This window comes from Grammomys surdaster, unplaced genomic scaffold (genome assembly GCF_004785775.1).
Source record: "Grammomys surdaster isolate TR1022 unplaced genomic scaffold, NIH_TR_1.0 164, whole genome shotgun sequence".
NCBI classification, from domain to species: domain Eukaryota; kingdom Metazoa; phylum Chordata; class Mammalia; order Rodentia; family Muridae; genus Grammomys; species Grammomys surdaster.
Genome location: NW_021604612.1, coordinates 187,959 through 198,669, shown reverse-complemented (window position 1 = coordinate 198,669; position 10,711 = coordinate 187,959). Strand labels below are relative to the sequence as shown.

Below are 10,711 nucleotides of genomic sequence, written 5' to 3'. Positions count from 1 at the left end.
CCAGATCTTTTTTACCGCCCAGTTGATGCCACCTGTATGATGTGGTCATACATCTCATCTGTTCCATAGGGATTTTAATTTGACCCATACTTCCTACCTGGGGTGTGTTCCCAACAGGGTTGTATGATGGCTGAGTACAAACACAGCCTGTGTTTTTGCTGAGGGGCTGTACTGGCTGGTTTTGTGTCAACTTGACCCAAGCTAGAGTTATCACAGAGAAAGGAGCCTCCCTGGAGGAAATGCCTCCATGAGATCCAGCTGTAAGGCATTTTCTCAATTAGTGATCAAAATGGGGAGGGCTCCTTGTGGGTGGAGCCATCCCTGGGCTGGTGGTCCTGGGTTCTACAATAAAGCAGACTGAGCAAGCCAGGGGAAGCAATCTAGTAAGCAGCACTCCTCCTTGGCCTCTGCATCAGGTCTTGCCTCCAAGTTCCTACCCTGTGTGAGTTCCAGTCCTGACTTCCTTTGGTGATGAACAGCAATGTGGAAGTGTAAGCTGAATTAACCCTTTCCTCCCCAACTTGCTTCTTGGTCATGAATACAAACCCTAAGACAGGGGGCATGGTCTGTGTTTCTGAATTCAAGTCACTGATGAGTTGGTAGAGATCCTGGCTAAGTTTCCAGAATAACGACTCAAGAGTCACATGCGTTGTGCCTGTGGGCTTGGAGAGCCACAGCCTCACCCTGGCTTGTGTGGCTCTCAAACCTACAGCTTTCTTTGTACACCACGGGACTGAGTCAGCCTAACTAGGAACTAGAGTACTCTGGAAACCTCCACTGTCCTCACAGTGACCAGGATTCTGGGTCTGCACCCCGTGACAAGGTCCCTGTGGGTTTGTTTACAGAGTTCCTGCTGGTTCCCAGGTGGCAGAAGAGTGGATGGATTTGGGGAAGGTCACAGCCACCCTGCAAAGCAGCCTTGCAGATAAGTAACCCCTTCACCAGCCCGCCTGCTCTCTGCTGGTGCATGAGAGAAAGGGTCAGCTCTGGAACCCCCAAAGGGAGGGTGGATGGGTGTGATTCTGGCTCTCAAAAATGCCATTTATAAGGTTGAAGAGGCTCTTCGGTCTTGCAGACACGTGGGGACCTCTTTGGGGTTCCCGAGGGACATGTTCCTCCTCCATCAGCTCCAGGATTCTGTGACAGGAGGCTCTAAGAGCAGTTGTGAGATATCTCACTTTCCCTGGCTCGGGGTTTGGAGGACAAATGTAGCCTGACTGTCAGGAAAGAGCAAACCTGAGCCCTGGGGTGGGATTCAGGGCACTCCCTTCTCCTTTCATCCTGGTGAATCACAGTGGTCCTCATGAACTCTGTACCATCCTCTGGCCACCTGTTCTGTCACAGGAAAGGAGGGGACTAAGGTGGGCAGAGGGCTGCTTTCATTTTCCAGCCACGATTTGAATGGCCACCAAGTACCCTTGTGTGACAGGGCAGGGGTCAGAGAGAGGTGCAAGCTTCCAGCAGCCACTGTAGTACTAAGCTCAGAGTTCCAGATTCCCCCTCTGTCCAGCACCTCCCTCCGTTGTCCCCATTTTCTTGGATCACACAAGTACCCACAATGCTCTAGGCGACAGAGAAGGAGGAGGCAGATGGCTCCTGAGCCAAGGGAGGGCTTGGGCATGGTCATCTCCTGGAGCGGGGGCTGGGGGTGGGTTGGCTCTTCTGTCTTCCAGAGTCATCCTGTGATGTCTGTGTGGGGGCGGAGCTAGGCCTTCCATGATGTCAATGATGTAATGATGTCAGGTAAGGGTGAGACGCATGCTTCCTTTTAGGAGGGTGGGTTGTCCTCTGTTTTATATTCCATCCCGTGACCAGAGTCCTGCCTCTGAGGAGGCCTGGGAGCTAGAAGCAGAAGGTTTGCTGTGCATGGTCTCAGTAGGGGAGGGTGAGAACAATCCGAACCCCCTCCCAGTGGAGGCTCTGGGTGGGGGGGATCATCATCTCACACAGATATGAACCTGACCTTTAAGGTGATGCTGAGTGTGCAGGTGTGAACGACAGAGAGACGGTCCCATCCTCGGAGATCTTCAAGTATGATAACACATCCACACAGCTCAGCAAGCGGGTGAGCTCTCTGTCCTGTGGGGTGCTATGTCTGTGTGTGAGGTGCAGAGTACATAGGGTCTCAGATGAAGCTGTTGGGAACTCTGGAGGTCTCCTCCTGAGTCTACTCCACCCCTTCTCAGACCCTGGCCTCCTGGGGTCACTCTGGGTCACCTGCCATTAGCTTTCTGCTGATCCTTTCAGTGAACCCCACCTGTTGGTTCCTTTACCATTTCCTGTCTATGTTTATTCTGGAAGATTTGTGTCCCCAGCTCTGCCTCCTCTCCCCGTGTGTATGTTCATATGCTGGGAGCATAGGTTGTAGACTAAGGGTATCTGGGGTACCCTCACCTTCTTTCCTTGTGCCTCCCTCAGACAGTTCTGCACATCTACAGACCCTGATCTACCTTGGAGCCCTGGGGATCCCCTGGATTCTGACCTCCTGGAACTGGGGAACAACATGTCTCCCTGAAGACCCTGTCCTTCCCAGTACCTGAGACGGAGCCCCCTGAAGAAAAGCCATTCCTGGAAGATATACTACATAGAATTCACCCTGCCTTTGATGGACAGCTCCAGGGGTTGGGAGGAGGCTGCAGTTTAGAGTCCATGGGTATCGGAGGCCCCTCCTCATCCCATGTGGACTGGAATCCTCCAGTCTCTGGAGACAGGGTGGAGCTAGGCCCCCTTCTGGCCACAGGGTGGTGTCTCAAAGGACCTGTGGGTAGGGTAGGGACTCTATGGGCACAGAGGAGCTGCTGGGGAGGAGCCCAATGTCTTTGTCTGATTTTCTCTTTTTTTTTTTCTTTTCCTTTTCCTTTTTTTCTGTCTGTTTGCTGCTTGAGTGATGAGTCTGTTTGGGTGCTTCCTGGGTGAGGCTTAGCTCCCTGCTGGTTGTGGGAAAGAGGACAGCCAGCCAGTCCTGGCCTGGGAGGAGCCTGGCTAGCCTGTGTGCTATGCAGCATGAGAAGGGACCTTGGAAAGAGAAGGAGGGGGGCTCTAAGATGAGGAGATCCAATAGGGAGGTTCACAGGCAGAGCCCCAGCCCCAGCTTTCTCCAGTCACTGGAGAATGGGCTGCACACAGTCTGTGGTTACAAAGGACATGGGAGTACTCACTCAGCACCCAATTCATGTTGCATAGCTGTGGAGGGACAGAGGCTGGCACATACTCCCTCCTCAGGGCGCAGGGCCCAGTATAACCTCCTGTCCATTCTTGTCACAGGCCCTCCTGGAGGAGATGGTTCTACAGTCAGCAATAGAGCAGTGTGTGGTTTTCCTTGGAACAGTCTAGAAACAGGAAGCCCTTGTCCGGGATGGCGGTGAGGCAGTTGCATATTTATTCTTCACCCTGGGCTGTGGTGCTCAGCCCCAGAGACTCACACTACAGGGCTTGAGGCTGGCAAAGCAAGACCAAAGTGCCAGCGGTAGCTTATGTCTTCATGGGGCCTTTCTCTGTGTCCAGGGTGAGTGAGGTTTCAGGGATTTGTCCATAAGGATGATGGTCTTGCTGTTTCAGGACCCCGACTTAAAACATCATCTGAGCTTAGGTGTATCCCCCGATGGTCTTCTATGTGCCTTCACATAGGGGCTGGGGATTCAGCCTGTGCCTCTTGGGAGGACTCTGACAGGGTAGTAATCTCACAAACATGAGCAGCCAGTCTTCCCTTCAGAGTTCCTCACGTAGGGAGGAACAGAGAATATAAGATGGGTACAGGGTTGCCGGCGCTGTGCCAGGTGTCTTGGAGACATACATGGTGGCTGCAGCCAGTACAGAGCCAGCTCAGGTCTCAGGGCACCCTCTACAAGTCACTTTGATTTCCATGTCACATGGGCCATATGGTCTCCTGATGGCCCAGGCAGCTCTCAGAGTGCCCTGTGTCTGGCTCAGTGCTGGGTTCTCAGTAGACGCGATGCACAGTGCAGTTCAGTGGGAGTTTAGGGAGTTTAGGTGAGGGCTCATCCCGGTTGAGTAATGTCTGAGGCAGAAGCATTTCTGGCTGGGCTACTCCGGTCTGCCTCGCTGACCAGTCTGGGACAGCGGCCACCTTTGGTCCCTCTTGTAGCTTGCCATATTTTCCAGAAGGAAAGGAATTTTGTTTCCTACTAAAACATGGATCCTTTCATGGTTCTTTTCCGTGAGCCATCTTGGGAAATACGGGTGCTGTCCAGCTGTACCTCAGGTGTTTACAGTTTCATAGTTAGCTAGTCAGTGGAGAGAAGATGTGTCCAGGAAGAATTAGGCAATGGCAGGCAGAGAGGCCAGAGAGGGAGAGAGACCCCCCCCAGGTCTGGCACTAGGGAGAGGCTTCCTAGTGAGGCTGACCCTGCCAGGGCTTTGGAGGATGAGAAAGGTGTGGCTTAGCTTTTGGGAAGAAATTAAAGCAAAATTTAAATAGGTCTAAGACAGCGCAGGACTTTTCAGAGCCTTGAAATGGTAGCAAGCACCTCATACTCTCGAGGTGGGACTGAGGGATGAAACGTTTCTTGTCTTTGCTGGCTACAGAATTATTTTCTTCCCAAACATCTAGAACATTGGGAGACACAGGTTGGGCTTTAGAAGTGCCGAGAGTGATAGGGAAAATAATTAAGGCACGCTCAGGAGTCCTGATGTTGCCTGGAAGGAAAGAGAAGCTGAAGGGGTGGGGCTTGGGGGAGTCCAAGCTTTGCTTTAGGACTCAGGCCAGTTCCTTGAGGAGGGCACAGTAGGACAGTTGTGGGAGCAGCCAGAAGCCCAGGAGTTGATGGTGGAAGAGATGTTCAAGTGAAGCAGTTCTGGGGACTGGGTGGGTTAGTTGTTTTGTGGAAAGATGCTGGTTTTGTGTGTGTGTGTGTGTGTGTGTTTGTGTGTGTGCCTGTGTGCATGTGTGAGCATGTGCGTGCATACGCGGGCACGCACAAGTATGTGAGAAGATCCTTCCGAGAAGGGGCTGGCCACAACCAGGCAGGGGGTTTGCACTGAGGACAATCTGGGTACATTTTTTAGCACATCTGAAGTGTTTGTGGGGCTCCGAGCCCCACAGCCTAGAAACGGAAGCTCTGGGCTTCCAGCATGGGTCATGGAGGTCAGGCTTGATTCCTGTGGTGGGTGCTGATGGGGTATAGAGGCAGACCCCCTGCCTTGGTCAGGCCCCATGCCCAGGCTGGTGGGGATAGGAGGCCTGTGGTAGGTTGGGGCTGGAGTGGGGGGAAAGGGGAAAGGCTGCATGGTGTGATTAACCTACTAACCAACCCAGGGCTCGGCCAGGATGCTGTGGCACGCGGCGAGATGCCTGGCCTTCTGTCAACTGACTAATCCACTAACCTGGCCCGAGCATGTCCTACTAACCCTGCAGCAGACAAACCCTACTAACTCTACAGGCCAGGGGCCTTCCCAGAGGCTGGGACGCCGAACAGACAAGGCCCAGGAAGGCCCTTCCTGGGGGCTGGGATCTATGTGCAGACCCATCCTACAGGACAGGGCGTGCTAAGAGACTCACCAACTCTGCCACTTGCTGCTGGTGGAACAGGACCCTTCTACTTCCCTTGGTGCCTGTGGTGAGGTGACAGAGGTGTTGCCACATGGCAGGGACTTCAAAATGGAAAAAGACATGCTGAGGGCGGGCTGCAGGGGACTCGGTGGTACGTCCATTCTCTGATCTCGGGTGTTCTGCACACAGACCCTTCTACCTGGGGCAGACATGTGCTTTGAATCCTTAACGTCTCTTCCCTTTCTCCCCTCTTGCCGGCTTTCTCTCCCATAGGCAGCTCTATTGATTACTAATTGTCTAACCCCGGGGCACCCCATGCGCATCCCACCGCCCCTTAACTAACAGCCCCCCCCGCTGCCTTCTTCTCTCTAGTGGCTCCCGTGTGTGTCTGCTGGTGCTGTGCTCTGACCTACTGACCTACTAACCTGGCCCTACTAACTAGTTTCTCTTCTTACTAACCCAGCCCTGCCGAGCTCTGGGCCTCCTGGGGGCTGGTCCCTCCTTTTGGCAAGCAGATGTCCCCAGGCTGTCCAGGCCAGGTCTGAGGCAGGGGACAGCCGTATTAGTGATGCCCAGAGGAAGAGGAGGAGGAGGCTGTCCTGTGGACATGGGATGCTGGGCTCCGAGCATGACCTCTCTCCTCTGTGCATAAGTCTGGTTGCCACCAGGAGTGGATGGGACCAGGGGACCTTGTGGGAGCCAGTGTGTTGCCTGGGGCTCTAGAATTGGCAACTCTGGGCCCTACCTAGCTGGGGCCTCTGTGATTTAGGGCCAGGAGAAAGGGATAGGGATATCAGGGGCTGGCTATCTTGTACAGGATCTCAAAGGTGTGTGTCTGAACCTGGAGTCCTACCTGGAGGCTATAAGTGAGTTTCCTAAGCAGGAAGCAGGTGAGGAGGCATTTCCCTGAAAAAACAAAACCAAAAAAAAAAAAAAAAAAAAAAAAAAAAACAAAAAAAACAAAAAAAACCCAACAACCACGAAGCAGAGTCAGGCAGGCATTTGCCATGTGACATCTGAAGAGAGGGAATCGGGAAGTCTGTAAGAGGGCCTTTCTCTCAGCCTGAGAAGAGATGGCCAATGACCAGTAAGAAGGTTCTCCATATAGGCGGTAAGCTAGCCAGGCCTTTCCCACTGAGAGGGGTGGAAATCTCAAACTGGAAGTCTATTTGGGACCATTTTCACACAGGAAGTAGGTGTGAGGATTTTTCCCCCCATCAGGAAGTGTTTAGAAACACTCTCTCCACACTTAGAGAGGACAGGCTGCCGGTTGCCGGTTGCCCTGACACACAGTTGGGGAAGCGCCTCTACAGGCCCTTAGGGCATACGGGAGGGGTAAATGGGTGCCCGGAAGTGAATCCTAGAGACCCACAGGCTGATGGGAAGTCACCCCAGCTCCTTGTCCAGTTTATATACATGCCTCTGCCCCAGCCAGCCTCCCCCAGAGCCCGCCAGCTGCTAAGCCAGGGCCACACCTGGGGGTGATTTCATGCCTCACCTCCAGTAGGCTCATGGCCTCTCTGGGCTAACCTCTGGCTCCTTTGCACTAACTCAAGCTCTCCCCCAGCTAATCCCTGCCTCTTCCTGGCTGCCCCAGGGGCTGACCGCTAGCAGCCAGCCCCGCCCATTGGGGAGGGCTCCAGGCTCCTGGCCTGGCTTTGGCCGGCTCCTTTGAACCACCCTTTCCTCTGGACTAACGTTTGCCTTTCTGGTCGTTCCTTCCGGCAGAAATGAATGGCTGTGGATTTCTCTCTGACTAACAGGTCTCACGCTCCTCTCCCTGTTAACCACTAACGGCTTGGATGGCGGCGTGGCTGGCGAGGGACGGGCGGAGGTTCTGAGCTTGGTTGCTATGGGGGTGGGGGAGAGGATATAGCTAGTGAGAGTAGTAGACATGTGATCGGTCTGGGTCGGAGCTTCCAAATGTCAATCAAAGTGGTAACCCGGCTGGGGTGTGGCTCAGCCCAGAAGAAAGGATACTGCCTACTGAGCATCTTGGTGGGGGCCAGATGTCCAGCCAACCTTCTATGGGTGTGGCCACTCTCACTATCGGTAGCTTCACAATCTGTGGTGGCCGTTAGCTCCTATAAACTACAGTGTCAGTTCTTGCAAGCAATCCTATACGCAGTTCTTAGCTCATATGGGAGCCTAAGACACCTGTCTGGTGGGCCCAATTTGTTACTATGGACTCATTGAACACAAGGTCGTGGTCTGCCTGGAGTCCTTGTTTAGGAGACTTGCAGAGTTTTGGCCCTATGACGGTATCAAGCTCCAGATAGAAATATCCAGAAGGGCTGTACATTCTCCATCGCTTACACCCTAGAGTAAAATAGCTTGGTCTTTCCCTCTAAATCTTCTAAGGTAGCTCTTTTACACAGGGTAGGTGTGCTGAGGGCAGGGAATGTGGCTGGCAGGGAGTTTGGAAGAGTCCTCTGGGAGCAGGGACAGAAAGCCATGAGGCCAGGGGACCCTTGTGGAGCTGGGGACTGGGGTGACACCTGGTTGAAGTGGGCAAGAGAAGAGAGCTTGTTTCGCTGAGTGGTCTGGAGGTCAGAGACTAGAATGCTGGAGGCTCGGAAACAGGCTGCCCGGTCAGTGGGTGCTCTGAGAGCTGCTTTCCCACGGGCCTTAGGACTGACTGTAGATATTCCAGGGAGCCTAAGGAGGGGCCGTAGCCACACCCTGTAGGAAGACACCCTGTAGGAACGTGGGTTTACCTTTCTCCAGATACAGCTTGTACTTACTCTCTGCTGCCCCCTCATGGGCAATCTGCTTCATTTCATCAACAATGCCCAGAGAAAGGCTGCACGGGGCTCTGCTCCTGCTGCTGAGACTCAACAGAAGCCTTCTCAAGGAAGGCGTGGCAGGGTCCCAATTTGGGACGGTAGCTGGTCCTTAGTGGTCCCTTAGGCAGGGAGGGCATGGCTGGATACAAGCCACACTCGATTTAGGATTAGAGAGGATCCAAACAAGGGTCTGGGAGACTCCTGGAGAAGCATATCAAGTGAGAAGCTCAGGATATGGCAAGCCCCAAGCCTTGTTGGCTGTAAACATGGTCTTCATCCCTTGGGATGCCAGACATAGTCTGCAATTGTAATCCCAGCAATAGACATTAGCGACAGATCTCTGGGGTCTGCCTGCCAGCCAGCCTAGCTAGCGTCATATGGTCTGAGAGAGAGGATGACAGGGCTGGAGATCTCAGGCTGCCTTGCTGGCATCAGCCCAGGTGGGACAGGGAGGAGCTTTTGATGTGTGCTAGCCACGTAACAGAAAGCACCAGAACTTCTGGTAGCTTGGAAGACACTTCAGTCCGTCTGGAGAGGAGCAGGGTTCATAGTGCTCCATCCTCACTTGGGGGATCGTGGGAGATCCCCAGGGAAGCAAGGGACAGAGGGGACATCGAGGAACTTAAAACTTAACACGGGCCCCGATGGTGTACGCCTCCTCCAGAAGATCTGGAGGTAGGTGGTGTTGGCAGTGATGGAGGTGATGGTGTGTGTGTGTGTGTTTGTGTGAATGTGCACACATGGCATGAGAGAGAGATGGTAGAGAAAAGAGAGACTATAAGTCTAGAAAACTGAGCCCCCGAGGCTCGTTCTAATCGCCTGCATTTGGGCCGCATACACCCCTTAATTCCATTGAACTTTAGGTTTGTTTTGAGCAGGACCCTGTGGGTGCAGGACTGGCCTCATGTCTGAAGAGGTCATAGCCTGCTTGGAGGGAGGGGCAGAGCCACCGTGGCTCCTCCCCGAGGGTGGGGTGGTGGCAATGAGGACAGCCTGGAGGTGCTCAAGTTGGGAGCTCTGGTGCAGCCACTCTGGAATCTGTCTAGGGACCTGTTGTTTTATAACCATCTCAGCAAATATGTCTGTTCCATGTTGTTCTTGCTGGGGGAGACTGGGTGTGGGCCCCGAAAACCTGAGGTAGATCAAAAGATGTAGATCTTTCCACGGGTCCAGCCACAGTTACGGGGTCTTCTGATTTTCATGCTTGTAGCTGCCTCTGTATAAGATGCCATTTTGATATTAAAACCAGCGCACACTGGAGAGTGAGTGGTTTATGAGGGGGAGGGTTGTCTTGGGGGAGGAGCGATCAGTGGGACTTCCGTCATGGGGTGAGCCGAGTTGGTGGTGAGCCTAGACAGCAGAGCCGAAGAAGAACTTTTTATTTTATTAAAACATTTGGGGAAGATGGCTCAGCAGGTGAAAGTGCTCACTGTGCAAGTCTGATGGCAAGTGGGCAAGTCTGATGGTGGTGTTCACACCACAAGCCCAGTTCATACCAAGAGGTCAGTTCATAAACACAAGTCCAGTTCACACCACAAGTCTGATTTGCACTGTGAGTCCCATTCATACCGTGGGTTTATACCATGAGTTCAGTTTCATACCACGAGTCCAATTCGCACCATGGGTTCACACCATGAGTCCCGTTTCAAACCACAAGTCCAGTTCACACCACCAGTCCGGTTTGTGCCGTGAGTCCAGTTCACGCAGTGAGTGACTCTGGTTCACACCATGAGCTTACACCACAAACTCCAGTTTCGTGCCATGAGCCCAGTTCACACCACAAGTCCAGTTCATACCACAAGCCTGGTTCACACCACGAGTCCAGTTCACACCATGAGTTTATACCAGGAGTCCGGTGAATAATGGGTCCCTCAGGTGAGAGCCCCTACAGACACACCCAGTGCTGCCACAGCTCTCAGGTCTAGTCAGGCGGTATCCCTCACTCTGGGTCTCTATTTAAAGGCTTGTCAAGGAGTCACAGTGCAGTCACCTGGGAAGGGTGTGTCTAGATCAGGCTGTGGGCAAGTCTGGGAGAGCTGTCTGTGGGAAGAAGGACCAGCCTCAAGGCTCTGCTCCCTGTGTTTGGAGCCTGAATTAAGAGTAGAGCATGCGTTGGCTGTGGGTCATGTGACCTGCTCCTCCTTCCCAGCAATGAGGGACTTGGTTTAACCCTAGGAGGAACAACGCTTTTCTACCTCAAGTGTTTGTTTGTTTTTGTTTTTATTGTTGTTTTCAAGGTTCTCCCTCCCCTGTCTGGATGTTTTATGTCAGAGCAACAGAATGAAACTAGGATGGATGTTTGGGTCCCAGGTCCTCTTCCCACCCAGCACTGCCGTATGCCCAGGACTCAACCGACTACCTTCTCACAGATACACACACACACACACACACACACACACACACACACACACACACA

The 10,711-nt window shown here is 53.2% G+C and overlaps 1 long non-coding RNA gene across 1 annotated transcript; it reads left to right on the top strand.

Annotated features, from left to right (window-relative positions):
- Window positions 1-1,721: 1,721 nt before the first annotated feature.
- Window positions 1,722-2,556, top strand: LOC114619569. The gene is made up of 3 exons (XR_003711193.1): window positions 1,722-1,743; window positions 1,971-2,065; window positions 2,419-2,556. It is a non-coding gene; the product is annotated as an uncharacterized LOC114619569 (long non-coding RNA).
- The last annotated feature ends 8,155 nt before the right edge of the window (window positions 2,557-10,711 follow it).